General features: G+C 47.3%; 1 long non-coding RNA gene across 1 annotated transcript; it reads right to left on the reverse strand.

Annotated features, from left to right (window-relative positions):
• Nucleotides 1-5,540: 5,540 nt before the first annotated feature.
• LOC124089169 (uncharacterized) lies at nt 5,541-6,369 on the reverse strand. The gene is made up of 2 exons (XR_006850638.2): nt 6,044-6,369; nt 5,541-5,870 (listed from the first exon to the last, which is right to left on the reverse strand). It is a non-coding gene; the product is annotated as an uncharacterized LOC124089169 (long non-coding RNA).
• Nucleotides 6,370-12,304: the final 5,935 nt, after the last annotated feature.

The following is a 12,304-nucleotide window of genomic DNA, read 5'->3' on the forward strand; positions in this document are numbered from 1 at the left end:
CGCGGCAGTTAGTGCAGATCACCATCTTGCTCTTTCTCGCTCCCATTCAGCACTTGCGCTGGGGCTGCAGGAGCTCCCTGCACCAGGCGCGCCCATCTGCTCCCCGGAGCTCTGTGTGGTCCAGCCTGCAGCCTGAGCTGCCCAGGGAAGGGGCAGACGCAGCCACTTGCTTTCCTAGTGTCTGCGACAGGCAAGTCTGTCTGCAGCAGGTTCTCAACCCTGGCCCTATTTGCACGTGTGTGTGTGTGTGTGTGTGTGTGTGTGTGTGTGTGTGTGGTGGGGAGCCCTCTGTGCATTGCAAGGTGTTCGGCCACACCCCCGGCTTCATTCTACCCGCCATCAAAAAGGGCCACATTTCGATGCTCAAGACCATCAAAAAGTGTTTCCAGGTGGTACTAAATGTCCCTGGGAGGAGGACGCAGAATCACCTACATTGGAGAACTGTTTGTTCTAGAAGGAACATTTGTTACAAAGAGCTCCAATCCTGCATTTCAGATGGCCTTACTTCAGTAGGCTTCACGGAGGGAATTCGCCACAGTGCTTGGGACTGAATGTCACCTTCTCTGTAAGGCTTCCCCCAGACATCCTCTTTATATGCACCTACTGTTTTGATGACTTATCTATCACGTAAACTGTCTCCCCTGGATTACATGAAGTTCCAAGCACATACTGGGTGTTCAAAAACGTCTGTTTGATAAATGAATGGATGAAAATCAGACTCCACGTGGTGTAAAGGAGGACAGACTCCCCTCATACAACCAGGGCACATGGCTAGGGAGCTCTAGTGCTATCTGACTGGCAGTGCTATGGCCTGCCCTGCAGCGATGCCCAGTGGGCAAGGAGGCACACCTCCTCTGCCACTTTTCAAAGTCGAGGAAGGTCGCCTACACCCCCCACCTCCCTCCCTGAAAAGCTCACTGGCCAACACTGAGGCCAGAGTCAGAGGCCCAGACTTCTCTCTAGATCCATCTTTTGGAAAAAACAAAAAAGATCCAAACTGGCATGAATAAACCAGAATCACCCCTCAGGTGAAAACTAGACGCTCTCCCCAGAGAGTGGAGAACTGAACCCAAGCCCAGGCCTGAGAACGAGGGGGAGTTTTGTCCCGAGGACCCTGTCCTTCCCTCTCCGTCCTCCTCCCTCTGCTGCTAGTTCATCTTAGGTACCCATCCTGTGTCCCCTGCCACAGGGCCAGGATGCCAGAGGTCACTAACCCTGACCCTCAAGTAGCGATGGCTTGTGGCATTGCTCTTCCTTGGGGACTCTAGGACTGTCTCAAAATCTTAAGTCTTCCTTATCTAAAGGCATTAAGCTCTAATGGTGATATGTCACGCGAGAGGGCACAATAAGTAAAACCAGAATTCTCCAGGTGTCCATCCAAGCACCCTTGAAGGCCCTGCCTCTCCTACCCTTCATTAAGTCAAATCAGAATCCCCGGTCTGAATGCCATTGTCTGGCTCCTGTGTCACTCCCAGTGCCGGGTCCACAGGGGCACCCAGTGGCCTTGTTGGATGTGTTCCTGGGGTCTCTAGTGCAGGACAGAAGGCATGGAATATAATTTCTCCTGCTGTGACCAGGATGCGGTAAGGTGCTAGCACCCTCTGGTGCTGTTGCTCACGGGACCAGATCTGAAACCTGGGAACAGTTTAGAGTCCTCACACCAAAGCCCTTCCCATCCCTTCCCATCCCTTGCAGACTGATGGCAGTATCCCCCAGAAGGCTGACACCTTAGGCCCTGGCCCTCGGGGGTATACATACCCTACCCTGAGACCCCAGGCCATGTGGCTATAAGATGTGGACAGTGACGGCCTTGGTGAAGGACCAGGGAGGACCATCGATGCAGAGCAGACAGGCCCACATGGTCCTGACTGAAAGTGCATTCTTGCCTGTGGCTTATGCTGGGGCCATGCAGTACAGGAGAGTGAGAGTTTGTTTTAGACCCAAGGTCTGGGTGACAGCTGTCCTACTACCTGGGTGGCTTTGGGAAAGTGAACTTCTGTCTACTTAGCTGTAAAGCAGGGTTATTGTCCCACTTCACAGGGCTGTTGAGGATTAAATGAGAGCATAAGAGCATGGAGCCGGTATGTGATAGGCTTGCGGGGGAACGCTCCTGCCCTGCCCTCCTGCCTTCTCTCTGGATAGAGCACCCAAAGCAGTCTCTAGATGCTGTCCCCTGCTGCATGGACACCTTGGACCCAAGCCAGCCTGAGGACTTGTGTCTTAGCAGGCTGGTTCTGTTTAGTCCGAGTCTGGGTGCTTGCTAATGGACTCAGCCTGTGAGCCCACCCCTCGGCTGCCCGGCCTGAGAGCTCTGGCCGCCAACCTCTGGCCAACATGTGGACCTATGTACAAGAGGACCTGGAGCAGAGCTCCTCCTGCCCCTCTGGGACATCCAAAGGTGGCTTCCTTGCCTGAGCAGGGCATTCCCTACTTTCTACCTGCCTCTGGGTCTTAGGGGGAGTCCGCTGTCCAGCCTGCACACTCCCTGTGCATGGGTATGCTTCCTTAAACCCGTGCGCGCCACGTGTGTGTCCTGGTGAGCTCTTCAGTCATTAGATCATGGAAATTCACTTCTGTCTTACCCAGCATTCCAAGTCCACAGTGCGGCTCGGCTCCACACCATTACCCAGGAAGCAGGGTCCCTTCTGTGACGCTGCCTGGTCTCCTAGCCCATTCTCACTGTCCACAGACTGTAGCTGAGTTGCCATCAAGCCTGGATTCCAGGCAGCAGGAAGGGAAAGGTGAGGAGACAAGACCTACGCAGGGTTGTGGGTCCCAGGCCAGAAACAGCCCCCACGTTCCATTTGCAGGAATTTAGTCCATGGCTGCACCTCACTGCAAGAAAGGCTGGGAGGCAGAGGAGGAGGGGACAGGCCATTCTGATGGACAGCCAGCTTGGTCACCACCCTTGTCTCACATGTCCTGAGTGCTGTGCAGACTGCAGTTGCCTCTGCCATGCTGAGCTCCTGCCCCAGGTGGGCAGTCAAACAGCAGCGCACCGCATGCTGAGCCCTGATGGGAGAGAGCATGGGTGAGCCAGCTGCTGGACCGGCTGTGTGCACGTGGGGACGGGATCCAACCAGGAACACACGGGAGGGGCATTCGGGCTGGCGACTGTGCAACAACGAGAGGAAGGACACAGCGGTCCTTAAGACACCTAGTCTTAAATTTTATGCCTTCAAGTTTTTAATCGTTTGGAAAATAAGGGAATGTGACTAGGGCCGTTTATAACCACTGAAGATCTTGGACAATCTCTGCAGGAGTTCGAAGCCCTGTGTGTTCCAGGTTGCTGTCCCTCGGCAGAGGTTTACAGACAACCTTCCTCTCTCTTTCCAGGGGACACTCCCTGTGATAGAAGCCACATTTCATCGACTCAAAGCCAAAGACACTTTCGTTGAGTTGTCAGAAAATGGAAATTGATTTTAATGTCTCGGAACTAAAGAATGGTTTGGTGTCATTATTATTTTTAAGTTATGTCTTAAGAAATAATTAATTTATTAATAATTTTGAACTTACCATTATGCCCTCCCAAGCTGAAGAGATCCCAGGAAAGGGCACCCGTCCTGCAGTCACCACGTCCTGAATCGGTCTGTCCTGTTTCCAGGGGCCATGGAGACACGGCTGCCCCTCAGGATCACACTGTTCCTCCTTCTCTGAGCTTTTTGTCACAGAGTTTGTCACCTGCCTCTGCCTTCAGCTTCACCCCTCCCAGACCTCCAGGTTGGGGGGTCTCAGCTGCCAGATAGACACACATGCCTCCCCCAGCCTGCCACCGCCAGGAGCAACCTCCCTGGCACCCAAGACACAGAGAGATTCTAGTTCACTTTTCGTGGCTCACCCTCCCAACTCATCTATCCCACTCAAAAGTTTTTTTTTTTTTTTTTTTAAGCATTTAAAATATAAAACAAACACGAGGTGCCCTGACAGTTACTCTGATGTGTGAACTTGGTTAAGCCCAGTTGGCAGCTCAAACATCAATCTCCATGTTGCTGTAAAGGTGTTTTTTAAATGAGCTAAAAATGTGAATCAGTAAAAGTTGTGTAATGCGGATTACCTCTTTCTCTCAATCTCTTCACAGGCACGCCCATGTGTGTGAGGGTGTGTGTGTGTGTGTGTGTGTGTGTGTGTACAGCCCCAGCCACATCCCTGGGTACAAGCAACCATGGTTCAAAAATATTTTTTAAAAGTTGCATCTGGCGGGGTACAGCGGTGCACACCTGTAATCCCAGGGACTCGGGAGGCTGAGGCAGGAGGATCACAAGTTCAAGACCAGCCTGGACAAGTTAGCAAGACCCCATCTCAAAATAAAAACGGCTGGGGATGTAGCTCAGTGGTAGATGGCCCTGGGTTCAATCCCCAGTACCAAAAAAAAAAAAAAATCTATGCTGAACATGTAAGACATTTTTTTCTTATTGTTTTTCGATAAACAATACAGTGTAACCACTTTTACATCGCATTTGCATTGTAGTAGATATTCTAAGCTAACTAGAGATGATTTAAAGTATTCAGGCATATGAAAGATATAGGTAAATATTGCACCATTTTATCTAGGGGTCTTGGGCATTTGTGGATTTGGGAGTCTGTGCGGGTCCTTACAGCCAATTCCCCATGGATGCTGAGGGGCACCTCCCCCCTTTATTGGTTCTGTGTCTCTGAAGAAACCCTGACAGATAATCAGAGCTCCTCATCAATACATGTTTTCTTTTCTTGCACATTTTTTAAAACACGTCTGCATTTTGTTCTGAAGGCCTTGAATTGTCCACTAATGAATAAAAATTATTCTCCTTTGAGTAGCACAGTAGAAATCAGTCTCCTAAAAATTCAGTCCAGATTCAAGTGCCTGCTGTTGCCCCAGCAACACCACGCCCGCCTAGTGGCTCAGACTCACTCAGTGCCGTGGGACATTCATATCTAGGTGTCCCCTAAAAACACTTTTATAAGTCTAGCCAGGACTGAATCAGCACAGACAATTTGCTTTGAAATCCCTCCCTGGCCACCATGCCACGGCTGTACACTAACTCTGTCCAGGGCTGGGAGAGCGTCCCTCTCCCACACCAAGCCCTGGGAGGCAGGGAATTGTCTGGGGAATGCTCCCAGCTGGCCACCCAACCTCTGTCCTCAGAGGCCCAGAAACTGCTTGGTTCTCTGCTGTGACCTGGGGCCAAACTGGGAAGAAGTGGAGGAGTGCTCCTCCTCCCTGTGGGCTCTGGGGTCAGGCTTTTCTGGGCCCCGAGGAACACACCCTGGGATTTCCATCAGGAGCACCTTTTGCTATTTTGCAAACACCCCCCGCCCCAATCTTGGCTTGGACATTCCAAAGCCTGGGCCATGTGGCATGCCGAGGCCAGCATGGGCTCCTTAGCCCCAGCTGGCCTGGATTCCATCCCCATGTCCCTTCCCAGCCTCCAAGATGGCAGTGTTTCCTGGCTGCGGGGCTCTGCTGCCAGGCAGGAGAGACCGTCCACCTCTCACCATCCGCACACGTGTGCAGACATGAAATGCTTACATAGCAAATACCGGGCCTGGCAGAACCAGGAAAATATTGATACAGCCCGGCAGGAAGCAGCGTTTATTCCTTCTGTCAGCATTCACAAAGCACCTACCAAGTGCCAGGATCCTCCAGGTGCTGGGCAAAACCAACACGGCCCTGCCCCCGGGCAGAGGGGGGCGGCTGGCTCGAAGCACATTGAGTTCTGATTTTTAAAAAAAGTTTCAGAGGCACAGAGCAGAGATTCCATAAAGATTTTCAATTGTGTGAGCGAGACCAGAGCCAGAGGGCAAGTTCATGAGAGCAGGCTCCTGAGCTGCCCGGAAGAAGGCATGAAAAAGAAAACCGGCTTCGTTGGTTTTTCCAGCAACTCTTTCAAACACTTCATGGGGAGGGAAACAAAAATAAATAAATAAATAAATAATAAAACCGGTTTTCCTCTTGGGGATGGATTATTCAGTATTGTTTTTCAACGTTTCAAACCCCCGAAACAATCAGCCCCAAGGACAAAATGGGGATTTTGCTCCAGAATCGCCTGTCTTCATCTCAACTCACCTTTATGTTTCTTGGGCAGAAGAAAAACACTAACCAGAGCTGGGTACCCATCCCATTAACCCTGAGAGGAAGGACCGGGAGGCTCAGCTTTCCGATGTTGCCTTGGAAGGGGTTCGGCCTGTCATCCGATAGCTTTTACCCAGCACAGGAAGCACTTCCTGCTGGCCGGGCGGCCCCTCAGCAGGGATGTAGGGAGGAGGAGCCAGGGAGGAAATTCTGAGCAAGACTTTGAAAAATGGAGCAGAATCCTTCATTGTCAAAGTGAAATAAAATTACTAACGACCTTCCCGGCAGTCCAGAGCAAGGGATCCTCCCCTCTGCAGAGACTGTTCAAATAATTTTGCTCCAGCCAGAGTTCCACAAGTTGGAACCTTTGTTCCAATTCTATTGGCCACTTGTGTTTGCTTAACCCAGTAGGGTCAGAATCCATTTGCAGACGTGGATAACCCCGAGCTCAAAATGCCGCCCCCTCTGCACCAACGTAAAGCACAGCGTCTCTTATTCTTAGCATGCTGCTTGTGAGGTTCTGCGGGCATTTCTCTGCAGATTTACACTGCCCACTGAAGTCCCAGAGAAGTTCACAGTGCTACTGGACCATTTCCCTGCCAGGAAGCCACATTTCATGTGTGCATGAAAGCAGGGATAAGACACAGTGGCAAGGTAACTAGGCTTCCTGACTACAGAGGACCAAGACGATATAGACAAAGCAACTTGTAAAAAAAGAAAAACAACAAGAATAACTGCCCCCCAACACACACACAGCATCCATACAATGGAATATTATTTAGCCTTAAAAAAGAGTAATGTTCTGATACTACAGTGTGGATGAACCTTGAAAATATGCAAAGTGAAATAAATCAGATCCAAGAGACCACATATGGTATGGTTGCATTTATGTGAAACACCCAGAACAGGCAAATCCACAGAGACAGAAAGCAGGTTGTGTTGGCAGGGGCTGAGGAAACAGGGAAATGGGGAGAGACCACTTAAAGGGAATGGTATTTCCTTGGAGGGGTGGCTGCCCAGCATTGTGAGGGTACTAAATGCTGCCGAATTGTTCATTTTCAAGTGGTTAGTTTTGTGTTACATAAATTTCACCTCAATATACACACAGTCCTTATTTTGCAACCCAAAAAGTATCCATGATTTGAGCCTTTTGATTTCTCCTGATGGCTCTTGAAAGCTCTATTTATGTTTTTTAAATAAAGCTTTTCCAATAACACACAATTTCTAAATTTTGATAATGTTTTCTTAGAGGTATAGGGTAACATCTGGTGTGGAGGCCCAATTCCCAATTCTTCACCCACAGAAACATACATTGAAAGAGGCTTGATAAGAATAGTTTGCTTGATGCTTGATAAAATGCATCATGCCTTCACGATTAAAAACAAAAACAAAAAAACAGAAATTCAGCAAGAAGGAAGATACCCCAACACAATTCAGGACACGCATGACAAACCCACAGCTAACATTGTATTGAACAGGGGAAAGTTGAAAGCGTTTCCTCTAAGATCTGAACAAAACAAAATGACCACTTTCACCATTCTTTTTTGGTTTTTGTTTGTTTGGTACCAGGGAGGGAACCCAGGGGTGCTCAAATACTCAGCCTTTTTTTTTTTACTTTTTGCTTTTGAGACAGGGTTTCACTAAATTGCTTAAGGCCTCTCCAAGTTGCTGAGGCTGACTCTGAATTCACAATCCTCCTGCCTCTGGGATCACAGGCAGGCACCACCCAGCCCACTTTCACCATTCTTGATTAGCATAGTACTGAAAGTCCTAACTAGAGCAATCAGATAAGAGAAAAAACTAAAATGCATCCTAATTGGGAAAGAGAAAGTCAAACTACAACTGCTTGCAGGTTACCTGTTCTTATCTGTACATATGGAAAAACCAAAAGACTTTAAAACATTGTTAGAACTGATTAGCAAATTTAGTAAAATTGCAGGATACAAGACCAACATACACAAATTAATAGTGTTTATATGCCGCAGTCCGGCTGGCTGGGCAAAATAACGGGGGGCGGGGGATAATGAGCAACTTGTGTACATTGATACAGCAGGAGTAGGAGCCGTTTATTGTAGGACAGGAGGGGTATATATACATTCCACACAGCTTATCTTAATTAACATAAACTAGATACAGCAGTCAACCAACAAGGAATCTCCACACTTAATGGCTCGCTGGCATTACTTCACAAACCACTCCCTCTGGCAAAATGCCAGGCGCCATCTTGACTTGTTTACAGACCCTAACATTTATATAAACAAATAACAAACTTGCTGAAAAAAAATCAAGAAACACTCCAATTTACAATAGCTACTGAAAACAATTAAAGTCTCTATAAATAAATTTAACCAAAGAAGTTCTATTAGTCAGCTTTCCATGACTATAACCAATTACCTGAGATTATCAACTCATAAGTAGGAAAGGTTTATTTTTGCTTGTGATCTTGCAGCTTTCAGGCCATGGCCAGTTGACCCACTGCTTTTGGGTCTGTGGTAAGGAGTGTATCATGGTGGGGACACATAGTGGGCAAAGCCATTCTCTTTATGTTGTCCAGGAAGCAAAAGCGAGGAGGAGGTGGGTTCCAATATCCCCTTCAAGGGCACTTCCCCCAACAACCTAACTGCCTCCCACTAGGCCCCGCCTCTTGAAGATTCCTCCGCCTCCTGTTGGCTCCACAAGCTGGCGACCAAGCCTCTAACTACATGAGTCTTTGGTTTGCTTACACAAACCCCAACCAAGGTGAAAATTTTTAGAATGAAAATTTAAAAACACAGATGAAACAAACTGATGAGAACACACACATACAAAACATGAAAGACCTCCCATCTGAATGGATTGGAAGAATCGTAGTGTTAGAATGTTCCTATTCCCCCAAATAATCTACAGACCAACACGATTCCCATCAAAATACCAATGACATTCTTCATAGAAATGGAAAAGGAAACTCTAAAATTCACACAAAACCACAAAAGACCCCAATAACCAAAGCAATGCTGAGAACAAATCTGGAGGCATCCAAACCCCAGACTTCAAAACACACCACAAAACTAGAATAACCGGAACAGTATGGCACCAGCTTCTGCACAGACACATATATGGGCCAGTGGAATAAAAAAGAACCCAGAAATAAATCCACATAGTCATAGCCGCGGTGCCAAGAACACACATTCGATAAAGGACAGACTCATCAATAATGTTGGGGAATCTAGAGATCTACCAGCCAAAGAATGAAGCTGGACCCTTATATCTACCATTTACAAGTCAAAAACCTCAAAATGGAAAAAAGACTTAAATGTGAGACCCCAAACTATGAAACTACTAGGAGAAAACACTTCAGGACAAGGTGTGGGCAACAATCTTTTGGATAAGATTTCAAAAGCACAGGAAACAAAAGAAAATGGAATAGACAAACGGAATAATAGCAAACCCCAAAGCTTCTGCACAGCAAAGGAAATGGTCAACAGAATCAGGAGAAATGTTTGCAGACTATTCCTCTGACAAAAGATCAATGTCCAGAGTACATAGGACCTCTAACAACTCAACAGAAAAAAAGAAAAGTAAGACGCCACACCGTCTGATTTTAAAATGGTCAGATTATTGGAATGAACATTTCTCAAAAGAGGTCGTACAAATGGCCAAGAGGTGGATATTGAAAAAATGCTCCCCATCACTCATCATCAGGGAAATGCAAATTAAAACCACACTGAGATACCATCTCACCCCAGTTAGAACAACTATCATAAAAAAATTTTAAAAAACATGCTGGTGGGGATGTGGACAAAGAAGAATTCTAATACACTGTTGGTGGGAATGCAAGTCAAACAACTATTATGGAAAACAGTATGGAAGTTCCTCAAGAAATGTTTTCTAATTACCACATGACACAACAATCCCACTCCTGGGCAAATTTCCAAAGGGAGGGAAATGGGTGAGCTGGAGACACATCTGCACCCCTGTTCATAGCAGCACTATTTACAATAACCAGGATATGGAATCAACCTAATGTCCATGAGTGGATGACTGCATAGAGAAAATGTGGTACATTTACACAATAGAATATTATTCAGCCTTTAAAAACGGTAAGTCCTGCCTTTTTTCAATGTGGAGGAGCCTGAAAGAGTCATGTTAAGTGAAATAAGAACACAAAGACAAATACTGCAGGTTCCCATTCAGGCAGAATCTGACAAGTAGAAAATAGAATATTGGATACCAGAGGCTGGGGGTGGATTATGGAGAGAAACTGATTACTGGTACAAAAAATACAGTCAGATGAAAGAAATAAGTTCTCATGTTCTGTAGCACAGGAGGGAGACAGTAACTAAAAGAATTGTCCTTTTAAAAATAAAGATGGGGTTTTGAATGTGTGCAACACAAAGAAATAACAGATGTTTGAGGTGATGGATATGCTAATTACTCTGATTTGGTCATTATATATTATATGCATGTATCAAAATATCAGCACTGTACCCCATACATGCATGTATGTGTTATGTCAATCAAAAAGAAAAGTACAAAACTTTTTAAAAGAATAACTTACTGGGGGCGGGGGGCATAATTCCAGAAAGTGTGGATCTCTCCTTTCCAAGAGAAGTACCATCCACTCAGAAACAAGGGTGTCAGGCAGAGTCCCTGACCTCCAGGATTCTCACCAGCCCAGGGCCAGTGTCCTTTAGTGGAACGTGCCAATAGCCACAGCTTCCTGGGAAGCCACGCCCCGCCTCTTCACTTCCACATCTGTGACAGGTTGAATGACATGCAGCTTCTTGTTTGGGTGCCCAAAGTGATACGGTATGTCAGATGTCACAGGACATTAAATGAAGCCATACCGAGATGGAAATTGGTACCATATTTATTTGGAAGTGCCAGCAGCTGCTTAATTGCAATTTGAAGCAACAAGCTATTGATGGAGCGCTCGTCTGATTAGATTATTTATTTCTGCCATTTCTAAGGGGAGCCTCAAGCACCCGGACATCCTTTCCCAGTCACGAATAGCCAGAGGGGAGCCTGGGTTGGGTCATTCTTTCAGACCCAGGAATCATTCCAGGGCACCGGCACGGGCTCAGCATGTGCGAAGCCCTGGGTTGGATCCCCCAATTTTTTTTTTTTTTGAGATTTACTCACCACACAGCTGAGGTGATTTATATATTATAAACAGTGTCAGGCTTGGGTTTAAAGTTCCGATTTTTCACAGGATGACTTTTTTTCCTCCACGCAGAGCCTTGGATGGAGGAAAGCTTCCTTGTCATCTGAGCCCCACACTCAAGAGGGTGTTGCTCGGACCTGCAGCCTCTCCACCCTGCTGCCCTGGCTTCTCTGCAGCTGCTCTCTTCCCTCTGCTCGAGGGCCCTGTTTCTAGCACTTTCCCCTGTGTAAGCTGTGCCCCTTCTATTTTCATTGCTATGGTTTTCCAGCTTCTGTAGACATTGCATCCAGAGCTGTTCCATGTCACTCAGGGTCACTGCCACAAGTCCACGGCAGATACTTGGTAAAACACTGTAAAAATTAAAACAATGCAGAAATGCACTGAGGAACTACCATCTCAGAGAAACTGAGACTTCCCGTCTACACAGTCAGGTTGGCCAGCCCTGTGCGTCTCTGGTTGTCTGAAAGACAGACAGAGGGCTGGGATGCGGCTCAGTGGCAGAGCGCTTGCCTCGCATGCTCGAGGCCCTGGGTTCCATCCCCAGCACCACAAAAGAAGAGAAGACAAGCAGATACTCCTCAACTCACAACGAGGCCATGCCCCAATACACCCATCCTAGGTGGGAAATACTGTAAGGCAGAACACACTTCATACGCCCAGCCCACTCCCTGGCCTAGCCACACGGCAAGCGTGGAGTGTTGGCTGTTCATACTCGGGACTGTGGCCGGCAGAGCTGCAGCTGGCTGCTGCCAGTGTCTAGAAAGAGTATCATGCACATGTCACTAGCCTGGGAAAAGGTCAAACTTCAAAATTCAAAATAGGATTTCTGCTAAGTGAATGTCCCTCTTGGGCCATGGTAAAGCTCAAAATCCTGCCTGACCATGCCAAGTCAGATGTCTGTATAGAGAACATGCCAGGTGCCACTCATCTTTTCCCATTTAGACTGCAAGTTTGTCCTCGTCAACTAAAGGAAAAAAACAGTGATCATGGCAGCAATCGATTGCCAGCCTAGACAGTATTTATGTGCCGAGCGCTGGACTCTGTAGCAAGTGCTTTATACACATTATCTCATTTGATTTTTCACCCCAGCTCTGTAGGGTGACAACGGTGTT

Source organism: Marmota monax, unplaced genomic scaffold (assembly GCF_021218885.2).
Source record: "Marmota monax isolate L192 unplaced genomic scaffold, Marmota_monax_Labrador192_F-V1.1 WCK01_AAM20220418_F8-fsc00125, whole genome shotgun sequence".
NCBI classification, from domain to species: Eukaryota; Metazoa; Chordata; class Mammalia; order Rodentia; family Sciuridae; genus Marmota; species Marmota monax.